We start from the raw sequence: 21,710 nt of genomic DNA, 5'->3' as shown, positions 1-21,710 counted from the left end.
TTGATATTTTGTGATTTCTTATGGAATTTAGGATTATTTTCTCATTCTGTAAAAAAAATGTCATTGGTGTTTGATAGGAATTTCATTTAACTTGTAGGTTGCTTTATAGGTATTTTAATTATACTAATTCTTGCAATCCATGAGCAAGTTCTATTTTTTTCCATTTTGGGAGTCCTTGATGATTTATTTCTTCAATGTTTTAGAATTTTCATTGTAGATATCTTTTTACTTATTTGGGTACATTTATTCCTAAATGTTTTATTTTTGTCCCTATTATGTATGGGATTAATGTTTAAATTTCATTTTTGGCAAGTTGGTTATTAGAATATAAAGAAGCTACTGTATTTTGTATGTTGATTATGTAACCTGTGACTTTACTGAATTGGTTTTTCATCTTGAAGCATTTTTTGGTGGAGTGTTTAGATTTTTCCATGCATAACATCATGTATTCTACAATGTTGTTGAATTCAGTTATTGTTAATAGTTGTGTTGAGGAATATTTCATGTTATGAATATAAGAGCATGTCATAGAGGCTTAAAAGTTTACCTGTGGAAAATTTCTCTGTTGTTTGCCATGGGGGAATTAGAGTAGTACCTGGCAGACTTGTGGACTGACATTGCTGATGAAGTGCATGGGTTCACCCATTGGTTTATCACTGCTTTCTGTGCCCCCCCCCCCCGACTCCCAGTGAGACAGTGAGGCTTCTTACAAGGTTGTGTGCTGAGTGTTGCTGTCCGCAGCATATAAGTAACATGATCTCATGGGATCATTTCAGACATTTGTACCTGCACCTGGGTGATGCAGAGTCTTGTGTGCTGTGAGATGGTGAGTCTGGATGCACCAGATGACTGCCGGCTGCCCCTCACATGCTGCCAGGCACCACCCAGGACATGTAAGAAAGTAGTTGCCTCCTCTGCAACTGTCTCAGATGGTGAAGTGCCGTATCTCAGACACCAAGGAAGTCCACATAGAGGTACACACCTTGCTGTGGATGGAGACACAAAGCCTGCTCAAAGACTGGACAGGGACGCATTGAGAAGGGCAACCTTGCCGTGTTCCTGACAGGAAGTAGTCTATAAATCACCGGGCAACAGAGTTGGCAGCTGGCAGCTCTCACGGAACTACATCAAGATCCTGTACGACTTGTCTGGAAAGCACAAACAGATGGCGTCATGTTTGCACAGAGGGTGACCATAAACTGTCCCTTTTTCTACTGCAGTGGGTGTCCAGAGCATGTTAAACACCACACTACAGAAGGAGCCTCTATATTTCCGTGTATGGCGTATAATTAAGAAAAAAAGAGAGCTACTGAGGCTGTTAGACATTCTTCAGCGACTATGTGCAGCCCCCACTCCTGAATGGCAAAGCTGCCCGTAGGACAGTCCCATACAAGGTACCTTGGACCCAGTGGAATTATTCATTCACTTGCTTAAGCGTTATTCATTGTTTCATTGAAAGACAAGAAGACAAATTTCCCATTGGCTGGATCACTCCACTTGAGTGGCAAGGGCCCAAATATCTGAGCCATCCTCTGTTGTTTCCCAGGGTATGCATAAGCAGGAACCTGGATTTGAATGCACGACCAGGTGTTGATCCTCTGTAATTACTCTGTAATGGGATGCTGGCACCAAAGATGATGTCTTTAATTGCCATGCCAAATACAATGTATTGATGCGTTTATATTCTAATTTATTAGAATGGCAGTGTGAGATAGAGAAAAATGTTTCCATCTGTTGGCCTCAACCCCGGAGCCTGCAAACATTATGGAAGGGCTAGGCCAAAGTCGGAAGCCAAGAACTCCATCCACTTCTCTCACGGGGGTGGAAGAGACCTAAGTATCTGACCCAATGCCTGCTACCCATCAGAGTGTATATTAGCAGGAAACTGGACTGCAAGAAGATTGTACGGAAATCCAGGCACTCTGATATGGGGCGTTGATAACCCAAATGGCATCTTAACAACTCTGTCTCAGTTCCTTGGCTATTGTTATATTGTAATGATTTTTTATTTGGAAAAAAAAAAAACATTACGGAGGGAGAGATATCGGGATATTGTCCAATCCACTACCTCGCTCTCCAAATGGCTGCGTCAGCTACAGATTAGCCAAGGTGAAGCCAGGAGCAGGAACTCCATCTTCTTCTCCTACATGGGTTGCAGAGGCCTGAGATCTTCAGACAGGATCCACTGTCTTTCCTTGCACCTTAGGAGGAAGCTGGAGTGGAAGCATAGCAGCTGGGGCATGACCCAGCACTACAATATGAAATGGAAGCTTTGTTAGCTGACGCCTTACCTGCAGTTCCACAACGTCAGCATTCCCGTCGGTATTTGTAAGAGCGGTCCCACCACAGGACCAAGCAAAATTTCTGGCCCTGTTGGCGTCCACTTCAGAAGTTAATCAAGCTATGCAAACGCTACGCACCCTGGGAAATAGCAAGGTGGACACGTAGAGTGTTCACAGCCAGAGTTTCGTTCAACATCTCCCTGCAGTCCAGTGCTATGTAATCGAATGTGGTGCTCTCTGACTTGCTCTGATCCATTGTGTACATGATGGGACCTATTCTGAGCATCAACAACAAAGCCAATGGCTTTGCAGGCTGCACTGCTGCCTACTGGCTCACTTCAGGCAAGTCTCATGAGTTTCTCCAGACCCTCTGGACACCACGGATGCCTTCTAGACAGAAGACCACCAGAGATTCAACAATGGTAGGCTTCTTCTGCACACGAAGGTAAGCTGTCATCACCAGGCAACTTTATGGATGGCAACCACCGTGTAGTAGGGTCACATTATAGAGCCTTGTGGATCATTGGGCACTAACTCCTACGGCATTGTGATCTTTCCCAGTAGAGTGCATCTGCCCAGCAATATTCATTGACAGACTATGGAGAGGACATGCCCTTGGGTCGACTGCCATGGCCATCATTAAGACAGGACCCAACCTCTTCCCATGAGTCCTTGTGTTGCTTCTGCCCACTGCTCGGCTGTCATTTCTGTTCCTTGGTATGGACAGCCTAACACTTCTGTTCTTCACCTAGATCAAGCCCAAGTCTTTTGTACTGATGTGGCATGCTTGCCTAGAGCCTGGACATTTACCACACACCTCCCTATATTGTCAGCACCCTAAAATAGCCACTCAGGCAAGACAAGTGGGGAATTAGCATAGCTGTCCCTGATGTAGTAGAAGTATTGTCTGAAATACGCTGAGTCATCTATTAACCCACTCATCAAGCACCTTCTCAAAGCTGGAGGATAGGATTGGAGGCATCCTGCAGATTACCACGACCTCAAGAAGGTCATGCCTCGCTTTGAATTCGCCTTACTTGACATTACCAGGCTGCCCCTGAGAATTTTGCCATTATTGGTGTGGCAAGCATTTTATTGTGTCCGGTGGAGATTTGGGGCCATTTACTTTTTAACTTGAAGGCCAACACTGCACCTTTCTGAGACTTCTGTGGGCTGCCTCTGGTCCCCCAGGGCTCGTGGTCTGTGTTAACAGGCTCTGGCTGGCCTTCAGTTGTCATCTAGCATCCATGTTGAGGACATTGTTTCAACTGATAATCAAGAGGAGGAGGAAAAATGGGCCTCAAACATCAGCATCTGACGACTTGTGCCAGTCGGTGTGGACCTTAGTCCCATAGGAGGTGAGAGCTTGCAACCTCAAATTTTTGGTGTACGTTTTGAAAAAGGAATTCAGAAAAATTCCTCAGCAAATCCCCATATAACTCCTTCTCCTCAGTGACTCCGTTTCAACCAAGGAAGCCCAGCACATTTTCACTTTGTGATAACACCAACATCCTCACCTCTGGTGAACCCTAAGACCCACCTATCTCACCAGTCACCCACAAGGCTGCACCTTGGCGGATAGTTTGTGGTTCTGAGGCTCACATGGGTAAAGGACTTGAACTTAGCTGTGAGCTTTTAGTGACACTACTGTTTGACTCACAGAGAGTTTGGACTACCTCACTCAGCATTATGAGCTGTGTCCTGGCCTCCAGCCACTGGGAATCTCAAGTTAGATGGAAGTGGGCAGAACGTGTGATCATCCTACTGGTCCTTGAGCAGCCCACCCTTACTCAAGGCCATCTTGAAATTCACATGTCCACCAATTCTTGGGACATCACCAATTGCTAGTGGCCTTTGTGTGGCCTCAAACTGGATAGTCCATACCCTTACATTGGAGTACCCCCTTTGGTGGGACACTGTTGATATCTGTGCTACGGGCCTAACCTCACTGACCAACTCTCAGCTATTTTGATTGCCAAAATTCTACTGCCTTTTAATGTAGCAAAACCGCACTATGTATTATCTGCATCCTTGCTTTCATAGTGGAGTCTCCCTGGCTTATATTATTTGGGACATCATAGGCCTGTCGACTTGGATTTCAGCTTGTAGCTTTCCTATTGTATCCAAGTCAGTTGTGGAAGTCCCCAAGGAATGCCTGCTGTGTAGACAAAACTGTCATTCCTCTTTGTTGCACGGTTGCACTTGGAGTGGTGATTATTCACATGCTACCTGGCCAGTGGATTTTATTGACCTGCTGTAGCAAATGGCACGTGCTTCCTGTTATGTAAGCCAACACCAGACTTCTCCTTGCTTCTTTCTTCATGGCTGAAAATGTCATCAGAGTCTAAGTACGTCATCCCTGGTGCATTACACATGGGACCAAAAGTATCTGAAATACTTAGTTCCTGTCCATTTGGTGTATACACAGCGATGGAGTTTCTAGTTCATGTGAAGGTTATGTTTTTTTTTTTTTTTTTAATTTTGAAGTTAACAATAATTGTACCTACTTAAGGGCTGCTGTATGATGTTTTGGTACATGTCTGTAATGTGTCCTGATTAAAAATGGGGTGATCAGTATTTCCCTTTGTTTGTCAGTACTTATGATTGAAGTCTTGGGATTTCTTCTGTATGTTCATACAACACATACTCCGTTATCGTGAGCTATCCTCTCCATTATTCTGTGTAACATTAGGAAGTTATTTCTTTGATCTTACTCTGACTTGGTACCCATCATCCAAACTCCTTGCATTTTCCCTCCAACCTCTTACATCCTTTATTAATTATTATATATTCAGATTGGTGTATTTTAAAGATTTATTTATTTTTATTTGAAAGGCAGAGCTGCAGAGAGAGGGAGAGACAGAGAGATGTTTTCCTTCTGCTCCTTCACTACCCAAATGGCTGCAACAGCTGCAGCAGAGCAAATTCAAAGCCAGGAGCCAGGAGCTTTTTGTGGGTCTCCCAAAGTGGATGTAGGGGCCCAAGCACTAGGGCCACCTTCCATTGCTTTCTCAACCCATAACCAGAGAGCTGGTTCAGAAGAGGAGCAGCAGGGGTAAGAACCAGTGCCCACATGGGATTCTGGCACCACAGGCAGAGCCTTAACCTACCATGCCACAGCACTGGCCCCCGATTGTTTTTAGCTTGTGTTTGTGAGGGAGTGGGTACAGTATTTGTCTTTCTGTGTCTGGATTGTTTTCACTTACTTCCAGTTCCATACTTCTTGCTTCAAGTGACAGGACTTCATTCTTTTCAAATGGGCTGGATAGTATTCCATTTTGCATATATACAACAAACTCCTGACCACTTAGTCTGATGAACTCTCCGCTCATTTTGTTTGCCAAGATACTATTCCCTTTTAGTGAGACAGAAATGCAGTCTACTTTATCTGCATCCTTGCCCTCCTAGTGGGGACTGTGGTATGAGAATGAGTTTCTGCTCCCGAGCATATCTGATTTGGGGACATCTTCTGCCTGTCAATTTGGATTTCTGATTGTGGTTTTCCTATTCCATCCAACCCAGTTGGAAAAGTCCCCCAGGAATGTCTGCTTTGCAGACAAAACTTAAATCATTCCTTTTTCTCCCACGGTGGCATTTGGAGAAGTGGTTACTCTCACATGCCGTTTGGCAGGTGGGTTTTATTGGTCTGCTGTTTCAAGAGGCAAGTGATTATCGTTGTTGATGGGCACACCAGATGCTCCTTGCTTTTTCCTTCATGGCTGAAAATGTGCTTCAGACATGGGACTGTAGATGTATGAACTGCTCCCTGGTGCTTCAGACACGGAGCTATAGATACACAGAACTACTTACACTTAGTTCCTTTCTGTGGGACATGTACCCAGTGGTGGTGTTGCTGGTGCACGGTATGGTTCTGTTTTCTGAAAATTTTGACATTAGCAATAATTTCACATACCTAGGGTCTACAGGATGATGTCTCGGTGCATGTCTGCACTGTGTCCTGTTGAAAAATGGGATAATCAGCATTTCCCTTTCTTTGTCACTATTTTATGACAGAAGGCCTGGAATTTCTTTTGTGTGTTCATGTAACATATACTAGGTTATTGTGAGCTAGTCTCCTCACTGTGCTGTGTAACGATAGGAACTTATTCCATTGATCCGACTCTGATATTGTGCCCCTCATCGAAACTCCCTTCATCCGCCGCAGTGCCTGCCATCCTTTATTCATCATTATGCAGTCAGGTTCTTAGCTTGCGTATGTGAAGCGTGCACGTGTTACTTGTCTTTCTGTGTCTGGCCTTTTTCACTTAACATGATATCCTCCAGTTGCATACATTTTGCTGCAAAGGACAGGATTTCATTTTTAAATGGCTGAATAGTATTCCATTTGGTAGATACACAACAAATTCTTGATCTCTTTATCAGATGATGGATTCGTTGGTTGATTCCATAATTTGGCCGTTGTTAACAGTGCTGCAGTAATCATGGTGGAGCAGGTGTCTCTTAGATCCAGTGATTTCATGTCTTTTGGATGTATACAGAGTATTGAGATTGTCGAGTCATATGGCAGTGCTATTCTTAGTTTTTAAGAGATCTCCACGGTGTTTTCCTCAGTGCTTGTACTCATTTGGATTCCCACACTCAGTATAGGAGAGTTCTCCTTTCTCCATATCCTTGCTAGAATTTTTTACTTTTTCTTTTTGATAGGCATTCTAGCGTTATGAGGTGATATCTTTTTGGGGTTTTGATTTGCATTTCTTCTTTAAAAAAAAAAAAAGATTTACTTGAGAGGCAGAGTTACAGACAGAGAGGTAGGCACACAAAGGTCTTCCATACACTGGTTCAGTCCCCAGATGGCCACATTGGTGAGAGCTGAGCCCATCCAAAACCAGGAGCCAGGAGCTTCTTCCCAGGTGGTTGCAGGGACCCAAGCACTTTGGCCATCTTCCACTGCTTTCCCAGGCCATATGCAGAGAGCTGGATCAGAAGAACAGCCAGGACATGAACCAGTGCCCACATGGAACGCCAGCCCTGTGGGCGTAGGCTTAGCCTAGAATGCTGCAGTGTGGGCCCCTATTTTCATTTCTCTGATGGCTCGTAATAGTTTTTTTCATATATTTGTTGGTCATTTCCTTTTTTTTTTTTTCTTTTGAGAATTGTCTTTTTAGGCCCCTTGTGCCCATTTCTTAACTGTATTGGATGCTTGATTTTGAATTTGTCGAGTTCCTGATATTCTGGCTATTAATCCTTTGTTGGATAAGTAAGTAGTTTGCAAGTATTTTATCCCTTTCCATTGGTGGTTTATTCACTCTGTTACTGTTTTCTTTGCTGTACAGAAGCTTCAGAGTTTGATCTAGTTTTACTTTTGCTACCTGAACTTCTGGGGTTTTAAACAAAAAGTCATTGCCTCTGCCTCTTTTAAGAGGTGTCTCCCTATGTTGTATTCCAGCAATTTCGTATTTTCGGGTCTTTGATCCATCTGAGTTGATTTTTATATGTTGTGAAAGACAGGCATTTAATTTCATTCTTCTATATATGTCTATCTAGTATTGTCAGCACCACTTATTGAAAAGACTTCGGGATTTTCATCAAAAAATCAGGTAGCTGTTATGTATGTATGTTTGTATTTATATATTTTTTTCTCTTTTCATTGATCTTTGTATCTATTTTCATGCCAGTTTCATCCTATTTTAGTTACTATAACTTTGTGAAATCAGGTATTGTTATGCCCCCAGGTGTGTATAGGATCACTTTGACTTCTCTGGGCCTTCTCTGGTTCCATATGAATGTTAGAAGCTTTTTTTCTGACGGTTTAAAGAATGTCATTGGTATTTGGATAGGACTTGCATTGAATCTGTAGATTTCCTAGGGAATATGAAGATTTAAATGTTAATTCTTCTAATTCATGAACAGGGGATGTCTTTACATTTTCATGTGTCTGACGATTTATTTCAGCAGTGCTTTATAATTTTATTGTGATCTTTCACTTATTTGGTTGTATTTATTACTAAATATTTAATTTTTGTAGCTATTATAAATTTAGGTTTCTTTTTTCCTGTTTCCTATTTTTTATTTAAAATATACAAATTTCATATACTTCATATATAGAGGTTCAGGAAGATGGTGATACTTTCCATTCAACTCTCCATCCCACCTCCACCCTCCTTCCTTTTCCCTCTCCTCTTCCCATGCTTACTTTTTACAAAGATCTTAAACTAACCTTTTCAGAGGATCATTATTGGTGTGTAAGAATGCAACTTTTTTTTTTTTTTAACATTGATTTGGTATCCTGTGACTTATTGGTTTATCACTTCCAACATATTTTGACTGCGGTGTTTTAAGTTTTTCCGTCTAAAATCAGGTCTTCTGAAAAAACAGGTATTTTGATTTCCTCCTTCCCAATTTTCATCCTTTATTTCTTTACTTTACCTGAGTACTCTGGTGAGTACTTGAGATACTGTATTGACTAAGAATGGTCTATGTGGAGTTCTTATCTTGCTCCAAAACTCTGATGAAATATTTTCAGCTTTTTCCCATTCAGTATGATATTGGCTATTGTTTATCATTTAGCTTTGATAATTTTGAGCTATATTTCTCCTGTACCTTGTTAGTAGAATTTTTTTTTATCATTAAGGGATTTTGAATCTTGTGACGGGAGCATTCCCTGAATCTGTTGAGATGTTCATTTATTTTTTGTTGTTCGTTCTGCTGATGTGATTTCATTGATTTTTTTTTTATAGATGCTAAACCACACTTGCATTCCTGTGATAAAACATACTTCTTCATATTACATGTTGTGTGTGTGTTTGTATATATGCATATATCATACATATGTGTATATATGTATATATCATACATATGTGTATATATATATCATACGTGTGTGTGTGTGTGTGTGTATATATATATATGGTATCTTTTTGATGCATTGTTGCATTCATCACGTTTGCAAAGCCTCACAGCCTAGAAAGTGGTTGAAATAAGAAAGCTTGAAATCACTACCCATGCTTTTTCAATCCCAGAAAATCCAAAACATTTTCCCTAGGCCACAGAGTGACAGACTATACTAAAGAAAATATTCAAAACCTAATTCCAGGGACTGGCACCGTGGTGTAGTAGGCTAAACCTCCACGTGCAGCATTGACATCCCATATGGGTACCAGTGCATGTCCTTCCTACTCCTATTCCAATCGAGCTCTCTGCTATGGCCTGGGAAAGCAGTAGAAGATGGCCCAAGTGCTTGAGCCCCTGCACCCATGTGGGAGACCTGGAGGAAGCTCCTGGATCCTGGATTCAATTCGGCCCACCTTTGGCAGTTGTGGCCATTTGGGGAGGGAAGCAGTGGATTTAAAACCTTTCTCTCTGTCTTTCCCACTCTTTGTCTATAACTCTCTCAATTAACTAAATAAATCTCCCCCCCCCCAAAAAAAAATTGCTTCCAATGACAGTAAACCTTTCTGTATAGATAGAACAATGTGAAATTCCTTCTGTATGGATAAGAATAAGTTGCATGGTCTAGTTTTGTATTCATTCAATAAATGTTTCTTCATATATTTCAAACTGAACCATTAAAAATTCATAAATTGGGAATTTAAGTCAAATGAATACAGTCTCATATAAATTTCAGCCTGTCAATGGACTTCCTTGGATGCTGGAGACTGCCCCTCTGCACCTGGATTCTGGAATCCTTCGGGCGGGCACCCGTCCTTCTCTTCTCTGACTTCTCTTTCTATTTACACTCCCCAGATCATTGAGATGATAAATAGCATAGGACTCAGGGGAGATTCTCTATCTCCCTGAATTTCAGATGTCTCATCTGTAGAATTATTTTTAAGTTTTTTTTTTTTAAGGTGGAAGTAATTTAAAGTATAATGCCATGATGTACACACTAGGTGCTCCAGAAATTAAAAAAAGTATGTTTACCTCAGGAAAATAAAATTAGGTTTAACTAGGAAACTGAACGTCAAAGAAGGAAAACAAATCATCACTGAACAACAGAACAGCCATTGTAGTTTTTTTGTTTATAAGCTGGGTCCCCTTTTTGTTTTTGAAATCCTTCTTGTGATTCAGCTGACCTTTCCTTTTTTTATTTTAAGGGTTTTATTTTATTTTCAGTTAGTCTTAACAGATTCAATATAGTTCATAGATACAGTTCTTGGGAATAATAGAGGAAGGAGGAGAATGGGTGGGAGAGTGGATGGGAAGAAGGGTAGGGTGGGAGGTATCACTATGTTCCTAAATTTGTATGTGTGAAATACATGAATTTTATTTACCTTAAATGAAATCTAATGAAAATGTTAAGTGAACAAATGTCATGTATTTAATATATATGCAGACTTAGGAGCATAGTAATGTTTCTTCCTGGTCTCCCACATGGTGGGCATAGGGGCCAAAAAACCTGGGCCATTCTTTTCTGCTTTCCAAGGCACATTAGGAAGGAGCTGGATCAGAAGTGGAACAACTGCTACTCGAACCAGCACTCATATGGGGTGCCAGTGCTGCAAGTGGCAGCTTAACTCCCTACACCACAAAGCCAGGCCCAGTTCCCCTTTCATAGCAGCTGTCACAGTTACAGTTTTACATTTTTAGTGGGGTGATTGCATGAATAACCATCTCCGGTGCTCTTCTCTAGCATCAGGGTGTTCATAATGCACCCGTCATCCAGTATTTTGTGTGGTATGAACACTGTGAGTTTTTTAAGAAAGATTTTGTTTAATGAATACAAATTTCATAGGTACATCTTTAGGAATATAGCAGTTCTTGCCCCCATACCCACCCTCCCACCCCCCAGTCTCATCCCACCTCCTGCTCCTTCGCCCATGCCATTCTTCATTAATACTTTTACTTATCTTTATATACAGAAGCCCAACTCTATATTAAGTAAAGATTTCAACAGTTTACCCTAATGCACACACACGAAGTATAAAGTACTGTTTGAAGACAAGTTTTACAGTTAATTCTCATAGTACAACTCATTAAGGACAGAGGTCCTACATGGGGAGTAAGTGCACAGTGACTCCTGTAATGTTGATTTAACAGTTGACACTCGTATTGATGACATCAGTAATCACCCGAGGCTCTTGACATGAGCTGCCAAGGCTATGGAGGCATTTTGAGTCCACAAACTCTGGCAGTATTTAGACAAGGCCATAAGCAAAGTGGAAGTTCTCTCCTCCCTTCAAAGAAAAGCTCATCCTTCTTTGATGGCCTCTTCTTTACCCTGGAACCTCATTCACAGACATCCTTCATGGTGATCATTTTTTTTTTTTTTGCCACAGTATCTTGGTTTTCCATGCCTGAAATGCTCTCATGGGCCTTTCAGTCAGATCCAAATGCCTTAAGGGCTGATTCTGAGGTCAGAGTGCTGTTTAGGGCATTTGTCATTATGTGAGTCTGCTGTGTGGACTACTTTCCATGTTGGATCATTCTCTCCTTTTTAATTCTCTCTATTGTCATTAGCAGACACTTGGTCTTGTTTATGTGATTCCTTTGACACTTCATCCTATCTATATGATCAGTTACACACCTAATATGATCACTTTGATTAGTAAGGTGGCATTAGTACCACCCAGCTTCATGTGATTTGGAGTCCCATGGCAAGTTTTTAGCTTTACCCTTAGGGGTAAGTCCATGGGAACTTTTTGCTGAACTGTACATCTCTTCTCTTTCTTATTCCATTTCTTATTTTTTTTAACTGGGATCTATTTTCAAATGGATTTAAACATCTATGATTAATTCTATGTTAAGTAAAGAGCTCAACCAGTGGCATTAAGTAGAAAAAAGAGCATAGTGAAAACAATAAAAGCATAAACTATTTCTCGACAGTCAAGACAAGGGCTGTTCAAGTCATTGCTTCTCTTAGTGTCAATTTCACTTCTAGAGGTTTCCTTTTAGGTGTCCTGTTAGTTGTCACAGATCAGGGAGAAAGTGATATTTGTCCCTTTGGGACTGGCTTATTTCACTAAGTATGGTGTTTTCAAGATTCCTCCATTTTGTTTCAAATGATGGGATTTTTTTTTTTACTGCAATGTAGTATTCCATAGAGTACATATCCGTTAATTTCTCTATGCAGTTTTCCATTGATTGGCATTTAGGTTAATTCCATGTCTTAGCTATTGTGAATTGAGCTGCAATAAACATGGAGATACAGATAGCTCTTTTGTGTGATGATTTCATTTCTCTTTGGTAACTTACAAGGAGTGGGATGGCTGGGTCATATGGTAGGAATATATTCAGACTTCTGAGGTTTCTCCAAAGTGTCTTCTATAGTGGTTTTCACCAGTTTGCATTCCCACCAACAGTGGATTAGGGTACCTTTTCCCCTACATCCTCACCAGCATTTCTTGTTTGCTGATTTCTGTATGTGAGCCATTCTAACCGGGGTGAGGCAAAACCTCATTGTGGTTTTGATTTGCAGTTCCCTGATGGTTAGTGATTCTAAACATTTTTTCATGTGTCTGTTAGCCATTTGGATTTCCTCTTTTGCAAAATGTTTGTTTAAGTCCTTGGCCCATCTCTTAACTGGGTTGTTTTTTGTTGTTATGGAGTTTCTTGATCTCTTTGTAGATTCTGGTTATTAATCCTTCTTAAGTCATATAGTTTGCAAATAATTTCTCCCATTCCTTTGGTTGCCTCTACACTTTCCTGACTGTTTCTTTCGCCATACAGAAAGTTCTCAATTTGAAGTAATCTCATGTTTAATTTTGGCTTTGACTGCATGCACCTCTGGGGTATTTTCCAAGTACTCTTTGCTTGTGCCAATGTCTTGCAGGGTTTTTCCACTGTTCTCTAATAATTTGATGGTGTTGCGTCATAGATTTACATCTCCAATCCATGTTGAGTGGATTTTTGAGTAAGGGGATAAGGTAGGGGCCTTGCTTCATACTTCTGTGTATGGAAGTCGAGTTTTTCCAGCACCATTTCAGGAAGAGACTGTCCTTGCTCCTGGGATCGGTTTTTTGGCTCCTTAATCAAATATAAATTGGGTGTAGATGTGTAGATTGATTTCTGGTGTGTCTAGTCTGTGTGTTTCATTGTTCTATCCATCTGTTTTTGTACCAGTACCAGACTATTTTGATTATAACTGCCTTGGAGTATGTCTGGAAAACTGGTATTGTGATGCCTCTGGCTTTATTTTTGTTGTATAAGCTGACTTGAGCTATTTGAGGTCTCCTGTGTCTTCATATGCATTTCAGCATCATTTTTCTAGATCTGAGAAGATTGTCTTTGGTGTTTTGATCAGTATTGCATTGAATTTTTAAATTGATTTCAGAAGAATGGACATTTTGATGATATTGCCTCTACCAAACCATGAACATGGAAGGTTTTTCCATTTTTTGGTATCTTCTTCTATTTCTTTCTGTAATGTTTTGTTATTCTCATTGGAGAGATCTGTGACATCCTTGCTTATATTTATTCCAAAGTATTTGACTTTTTGTAGCTATTATGAATGGGTTCGATCTTAGAAGTTCTTTCTCAGCTGGAATTGTTTGTGTATACAAAGGCTGTTGATTTTTGTGTGTTGAATTTATATCCTGCTACTTTACCAAACTCTCCTATAAGTTCCGGTAGAGTCTTGGTGGCATTTTTTTGAATCCCCTACGTATAGAATGATGTCATCTGTAGCTAGGAAATTTTGATTTCCTCTTTTCTAATTGGTATCCGTTTGATTTCTTTTTCTTGCCTTAAGGCTCTGGCTGAAACTTCCAGGACTATATTGAGTAGCAGTGGTGAGAGTGGCCATCCCTGTCTGGTACTGCATCTCAGTGGGAATGCTTCCAAGTTTTGCCCAATTTGCTTAGAGTTTTCGTCATGAATGGCTGTTGTATTTTATCAGATGCTTTCTCTGCATCTATTGAGATAGTCATATGGTTTTTGTCAGCATTTTTCTAATGTGATGTATCACATGGATTGATTTGTGAATGTTAAGCCATCCCTGCATACCAGGGATGAATCCCAGTTGGTCTGGGTGAGTGATCTTTCTGATGTTGGATTCAATTGGCTAGAAGTTGTTGAGGATTTTTGCATGTATGTTTTTCAGGGAAATTGGCCTGTAATTCTCTTTCTCTGTTGCATCTTTTTCAGGTTTAGGAATTAAGGTGGTGCTGGTTTTGTAGAATGAATTTGGGAGGATTCCCTCTCAACTGTTTTGAATAGCTTCAGAAGAATTGCAGTTAATTCTTCTTTAAATGTGTGGTAGAATTCAGCAGTGCAGCCATCCAGTCCTGGGCTTTTCTTTGTGGGGAGGGCCTTTATTAATGATTCAACTTCTGTCTTGGTTACGAGTCTGTTTAAGTTTCCTATGTCTTCATGCCTCAATTTAGGTAGCTTATATGTGTCTAGGAATTTCTTCTACATTTCCCAGTTTGTTGGTATACAGCTCTTTGTAGTCATTTCTGATGATTTTGTTTTATTTCTGTGGTGTGTGTTGTCCATTTCCTTTTTCATCTCTAATTTTATTGAATTGGGTCTTTTTTTTTTGGTTAGTTGGGCAATGGTGTGTCAGTTTTGTTTATTTTTTTAAAAAAATTAGCTCTTCGTTTTGCTGATCTTTTAAATTTTTTAATTCAATTTTGTTGATTTCTCCTCTAATTTTTTTCTTGTTTCCTACTAGTTTTGGGTTTGGTTTACTGTTGTTTTTTCCAGATCCTTGAGATGCACGTAGCTCATTTATTTGGTGCTTTTCCAGTTTTGTGATTTCGGCAGCTATTGCTATAAACTTTGTTTTTAACACTGCTTTGCTATATCCCATAAGTTTTGATATGGTATGTTGTTGTCTTCCTTTGTTTCCAGAAATTTTTTGATTTCTCTGTTGACTTGTTGTTTGACCCACTGTTCATTCGGGAGCATGTTGTTCAGTCTCCATGTTTGTATATGCTCTAGAGATTCCTGAGTTGCTGATTTCCAGCTTCATTCCATTGTGGTCTTAGAAGACGCATGGTATGATTTTGATTTTTTTGGAATTTGCTAAAACTTCCTTTATGGCCTCATATGTGGTCAGTCCTAGAGAAAGTTTCATGCACTGCTGATAAGAATGTGTATTCTGCGACTGTAGGGCGAAAAGTTTTCTAGATCTCTGTTAGGTCCATTTGGTGTATAGCGTCGATTAAATCTGCTCTTCTCCTGTTGATGTTCTTTCTGGTTGATCTGTCCATTGCTTAAAGTGGAGTAGTGAAGTTCCCCATTACTATTGCACTGGAGTCTAAGTCTCCCTTTAAATCCTTTAACATTTCTTTTAAATAGCCAGTTGCCCTGTGATTAGGTGCATATATATTTATAGTAGTTACATGTTCCTGTTGAATTGATCCCCTAATCATTACATAGTGCCCCCCCTCTTAAAGATTTATTTATTTGATAAAAGATCTGTCTGCACTTCAGTGTTTATTGCAGCTCAATTCACAATAGCTAAAACATGGAATCATCCTAAATGCCCATCAACAGTAGACTGGCTAAAGAAATATGGAATATGTACTCTATAGAATACTATACAGCAGTAAAAAATGAAATTTGGTCATTTGAAACAGAATGGAGGAATCTAGAAAACACCATACATAGTGAAATAAGCCAGTCCCAAAGGGACAAATATCATATGTTCTCCCTGATCAGTGACAACTAACTTAGCATCTAAAAGGAAATCTGTAGAAGTGAAATGGACACTATGAGAAACAATGACTCGATCAGTGCTTGTCCTGACTGTCAAGGAAAAACTTACTGTTTTATTCCCTTTAGTATTTTTTTTTCTACTTAATACTATTGGTTGAACTCTTTCATTTACACACAAATATTCTTAGGTGTTTAAATTTAACTGAAAAGTGATCCCTGTTAAATATAAGAGTGGGAATAAGAGAGGGAAGAGATGTATAGTTTGGCACATGTTCTCTCGGACTTACCCCAATGGTAGAGCTAGAAATGTTCCATGGGATTCCCAATCAGTGCCATCAAGGTGGCATGTACCAATGCCATCTTACTAGCCAAAGTGATCAGTTTCAGTTCATAATTGATCAAAAAGATAGGATTAAATGTCAAAGGGACCACATAAACAAGACTAGTGTCATAAATAAGAGTGTCAATTGTTATATCAACAACAGGAGTCACTGTACACTTGCTCCCCATGTAGGATCTCTGTCCCTAATATGTTGTACTATGCAAATTAATGGTAAAACTAATCTTCAAACAGTACTATATACATTGTGTATCTGTGTAGGTGCAAACTGTTGAAATCTTAGTATATACCAAGTTGACCTTCTGTACATAAAAATAATTGAAAATGAATCTTGATGAAGAATGGGATAGGAGAGGGAGTGGGAGATGGGAGGAAGGTTATGGGGGGGAAAGCCGCTATAATCCAAAAGTTGTGCTTTCAGAATTTATATTTATATTTAAAAATAAAAGTTTTTAAAAAAGAAAAAAGAAGATTGATTTATTTGAAAGAGTTACATAGAGATGGCAGAGGCAGAGAGAGAGAGATCGGGAGAGAGAGAGAGATCGGGAGAGAGTGGTCAGTCAGTCTTCCATCTGCTGGTTCACTCCCCAATTGGCTACAATGACTGGAGCTGTGCTGATGGACTTGGGCCACCTTTCTCCTGCTTTCCCAGGCCATAGCAGAGAGCTGGATTGGAAGTGGAGCAGCGAGGTTTCAAACCGGTGTCCATATGGGATGCTGGCGCTTCAGACCAGGGCGTTAACCCACTGTGCCACAGCACCAAGGCTATCCTTTGTCTCTTTCAACAGTTTTTGTGTTAAAGTCTATTTTGTCTAATATTAGGATGGCTACACTACCTCCTTTTGGATTCTGTTGGCATGGCATATCTTTTTCCACCCTTACACTTTCAGTCTGCATGCATCTTTCTTGATGAGATGTGAATCTTGTAGGCAGCAAATAGATGTTTTTTTAAATCCATTCAGCCAGTCTGTGCCTTTTAATGGGGGAGTTGAGGCCATTTATATTCAAAGTGACTATTGATATGTAATCACTTTTTCCTGCCGTTTTTCCAAAAATATTCCCATTTTTTAGTTTGAATTTTCTTTGAGCTTTCACTGATTGATTTTCTTCCTTCACCTTCTTCCATAGTGATGACAGTGTTTCTGTGTGTGACTCATCCTTAAGCATTTTTTGTTGGGCTGGACAGGTGGCAACAGATTGTTTTAATTTCTCTTTGTTAGGGAAGGTCTTTATTTCATTTTCATTCATAAATGAGATCTTTTTGCAGGGTATAATATTCTGGGATGACAGTTTTTTTCTCTTAAGACTTGGACTAAGTTTCACCATTCTCTCCTAGCTTGTAGGGTTTCTGATGAGATGTCTGCTGTGAGTCTAACTGGAGATTCTCTGAAAGTAATCTGGCGTTTCTCTCATGCATGTTTTAGAATCTTCTCTTTAGGTTTTACTGTGGTGAGTTTGATTACAGTGTGTTGTGGTGAGGGTATTTTTTGGCCATGTCTATTAGATTTCCTGTATGTTCCCTGTACTTGGATGTCTTTTTATCTCTCCAGACTGGGGAGGTTTCTGTTAATATTTCCCTAAAAAGGCTTTCTAATCCTTTCTCTCTCTCCATGCCTTCAGGAACTCCTAGAACCCAAATGTGTGTGTGTGTGTGTGTGTGTGTGTGTGTTTATAGTATCCTGTATATTCCCAACCGTGTTTTTTAGGTTTCTAATTTCCTCTTCTTGTCTTTGGTTTGACTGTATTCTTTCCTGTGCTTTGTCTTCTAAGTCTTATAGTCTTTCTTCTGCTTCACCAATTCTATTGTTAAGGCTCTCAGTTGCATTTTTGTATTTGTTCTGTTGAATTCTTCGTTTCGTTTGGATTTCTCCTTCTGATCTCAATTTCATGGGAGAAATTTCCTTTCATATGCTGTATGGATTTCAGTAGTTTGTGCGTTTGCTTCTGATTATTTCTGTGTAATCTTATGATCAATTTTTTGAGCTCCGTTTCTTGCATTTCTTCCATCTCATCATCTTCACAATCTAGCATGGAAGCATTGTGTTTTTTTGGGGACTTCATGTTGTCTTCCTCCTTCTTGTTTCTTGAATTGCTGCATTTGTTGTTTGGCATTTGTGGAGATACTCATTGTTCTTTTTTTTTTTTTTTCCTTTTTTGCTCTGGTGTGTTTTATATTTGTACTGTGACTGTGTAGATAAGTGGAATGTCTGCTTTTGAATCTCTATAGAGGCTTGTAGTGGATGTGGCCTGAGAGCTCTGTTCAGTTCTCCAGGGTTAAGGGCATGCCTATGTTGACACACCCAGGTTGGGCATGATAAATCTCACTCTCTCTTTTTTATCAGAAGGGAAAGTTTTTCTGCTCAGCTGAGCTCCTCTCCTTAATGGAGTCCAGTACCTCAGCGCTAGCCCCAGTGGCTATAATATTCATCCACTCTGTCCCAAGGAGCACACAAAGGATCTGTGCAGTCCTCAGTGTAAGTTCAGATTCTCCAGCGATGTCTCTCTCCAGGTAACCAGGAAGCCCTGAGCGTGTGGAGTCTCCCAGTGTGAGTGCCCAGAGTCCCAGCCATGCTCCCTCCCACACTCCCTCAGTTTTTTTCACAGTCCCAGTACAGAAGCCTCACATAGTCACAGGCTCCTATCCCCCTGTTAGTTCTCCCCACCAGTCAGGGTCTGCACTCAACTAGTTGCTGGGCATGGACACGAGCTGGCACAGCTGTTACATATGTCCAAAATGACACCTGCTCTATCGGCTTGTTACAGGATGCCATTGTAAAGTGATTGTCCTTTTTCATTTCCCTCCTCTAGTTTAGCTGGTACACTATCCCCCATGGGGTTCCAAGCTGGGTTCCCTCTAGGTTCTTCTTGCAGCTATTTTTGCCACTGGCTTGGGCTGCTGTAGTCTGGTCTCACCCCCCCCCCCCTTTCCAATGCTGGTGTGTAGGCTCTGCTGCTGGAGACCTGAGCCTGGGCACCCACACCATCTATGTATGTCCACCATGTCCCTTTAATTTTGGTAGTGTTTCCTTTGCTGTTTTCTCCCTAACTCTTCTCTGAGACTATACTCTGTCCACTTTTTTTAAAGCTATCTTCTCCTGGGCTAGAGCAGTAGGCTCCCTCCCTACTCTGCCATCTTGGAACCCAAGACCAAGTACTGTGAATGTGAAAACCAGAGCTTGACCATGTATGGGGCAAGTTTTCTTGCTTTTGAAAGGAGATACAAAATAACAGTGGTGGAAATGTGCTGATGGTGGAATGTGGGGCATGAGAAGAGTGAACACAGAGTACCTGTGTTCAGTCCTGCCTCTGCCTCTGCTTCTAATGCAGTTTGCTGCTAATGCGCATTCTGAGAGGCATCCATTGTTGATTCAAATACTTGGACTCTGCCACCCTCCCAGGAGACTTGGCTGGAGATCCAGGCTTCTGAACTTGGCCAAGTGTAGCCACAGCTGCTGTGGGCATTTGGAGAGTGATCCTGCAGATGGAAAACCACTTTCTTTCCCTATAGATTTCAAAAATTAGAGATAATTGAACAATGTAAAGGAATATGTTGCTGTGTGTTATGGATTGGTTATCAAAGTATTCGGCTCAGGAACTGGTGGGAGTCACCTCATATATTAAAAGTGGTTGGGGTCAGGCTGGTGCCATGGCTCACTATCTAATCCTCTGCCTGCAGCACCAGCACCCGGGTTCTAGTCCTGGTTGGGGCGCCAGTCCAGTCCAGCTCTCTGCTGTGGCCCGGGAAGGCAGTGGAGGATGGCCCAAGTGCTTGGGCCCTGCACCCACGTGGGAGACCAGGAGGAAGCACCTGATCCTGGCTTCGGATCGACGCGGCGCACCAGCCGTAGCAGCCATTTGGGGGGTGAACCAACAGTAAAGGAAGACCTTTCTCTGTGTCTCTTTGACTGTTTAACTCTGCCTGTCCAAAAAAAAAGTGGTTGGGGTCCTTGAAAGATGGCACTTTGATATTGAGTGTGATCAGACTGTGATGATGAACGGTTTGGCAGGAATAAGAGTATCCTACTTTGGTAATTTCCTCCTAAATTTCCTTTTATTACCACACGAGTCCTAATTATTTGGAATTAGATTCATATGAAGTACCATTTGTTTCTCAGGTATGTTTTATGAGATATGAATTTTCTTCTGTAAACATTGCTTTGTCTCCTTTAGACTGGCAGAGGACAGTGCAGCAGCCAACACACAAAACTACAATTTGCACATGGCTAAAGTCCGTGGTTATCTTACAGCATCCTGGGCACTTGACATCCGTGAAGTGGGAATTGGGTCTCTGCAGCAGGTGCTGCTTCTTGCATTTCCTGTTCATTTCTGTAGAGAGATGGAGGAGCTCCTTTGCTTGAGGTGAGTTCACCTGGAGAGTCATCATGGCTAGAAAGGCTAGTGAGTCTGTCATTTATTTATCTAGGTAGGATACTTTTAACATAATTGCTTTTAGTCTATAGCATTGGATTTTGAACTTAACTATTCATATACGCGTGGTATACTAGATGGCCCATTTAATCAATTGTTCAGACACATTTTTACCTATAAAGGATGATTGCAGATGCTTTCCTAGATTGACATGTATCGTTATGATACTCATACTTCATTTAAATGTATGAAATTCCCAATATATTGTGTAAACTTCTGAAGGTCTCAGTCACCCTGGGTGGAGAATGCTCATGCTTCTATGAACATTATACTGTTGAGCATCATTCTAGACATACTTTGCTATGAAATCAGAGCATTCCTCTTAGTTACTTCGGGAGTCTTTGAATAACTCCGAAGATACTTTCAGTTGATTAGATAAGTGTTAATTTACATCCCCCTTCCTCTCCTAACAACAGTTTTAAAGTATGCATTATTTTGAAATAAAAAATGTTATTTGGGTTTTGCTTAACAAATGTTGGATTGCAGTGCTATTATACACCTTTAGTCTTTATGTATTTAAACACCATGCTTAATACATTGCCTTCATCAATAGTGTCATAAGGTGTATTCTTTCTGTTATCACCTATTTTTTCCAAGGTCACTTTAAAATAAATTTTAGAATGTCTATTCTAATCTCTATTCTAAATCTTATCCATTTGATAATATTTTACTATAATTTTTTTTATATTTTATTTTTTCAATTTTTTTTTAACAGGCAGAGTGGACAGTGAGAGGGAGAGAGAGAGAGAGAGAGAAGGGTTTTCCTTTACTGTTGGTTCACCCTCCAGTGGCTGCTGCGGCCGCTGCACTGCGCTGATCCGAAGCCAGGAGCCAGGTGCTTCTCCTGGTCTCCCATGCGGGTGCAGGGCCCAAGCACCCGGGCCATCCTCCACTGCCTTCCTGGGCCACAGCAGAGAGCTGGCCTGGAAGAGGAGCAACCGGGACAGAATCCAGCGCCCAGACTGGGACTAGAACCTGGTGTGCCGGCGCCGCAGGCGGAGGATTAGCCTTTTGAGCCACAGCGCCGGCCAATATTTTACTATATTAATGTCTTAATAATAGATGTTGTCCTAAGGTCTTCATGTATGTAACTCATTTAA

The 21,710-nt window shown here is 40.7% G+C and overlaps 1 protein-coding gene across 6 annotated transcripts in view; it reads left to right on the top strand.

The window, feature by feature from the left end:
* Positions 1-21,710, top strand: part of LOC149124832 (rho GTPase-activating protein 20-like) — a 182,198-nt gene that overhangs the window by 110,104 nt on the left and 50,384 nt on the right. For 2 of the 6 annotated variants that reach the window (XM_089301897.1, XM_089301893.1), the window contains 2 exons: positions 777-2,727; positions 20,353-20,541. The gene's annotated coding sequence lies outside the window, so the exon portion shown is untranslated. Of the gene's footprint in view, positions 1-776; positions 2,728-18,341; positions 20,045-20,352; positions 20,542-21,710 lie in introns of those variants that run through there. The other 4 variants (XM_089301895.1, XM_089301898.1, XM_089301896.1 and 1 more) reach the window with 3 other exon arrangements.

Source organism: Oryctolagus cuniculus, chromosome 8 (assembly GCF_051225735.1).
Source record: "Oryctolagus cuniculus isolate XC-2025 breed Fujian yellow rabbit chromosome 8, ASM5122573v1, whole genome shotgun sequence".
In the NCBI taxonomy this organism is placed as follows: domain Eukaryota; kingdom Metazoa; phylum Chordata; class Mammalia; order Lagomorpha; family Leporidae; genus Oryctolagus; species Oryctolagus cuniculus.
The sequence above is the reverse complement of the archived record's forward strand: the minus strand, read 5'-3'. Positions and strand labels throughout refer to the sequence as shown.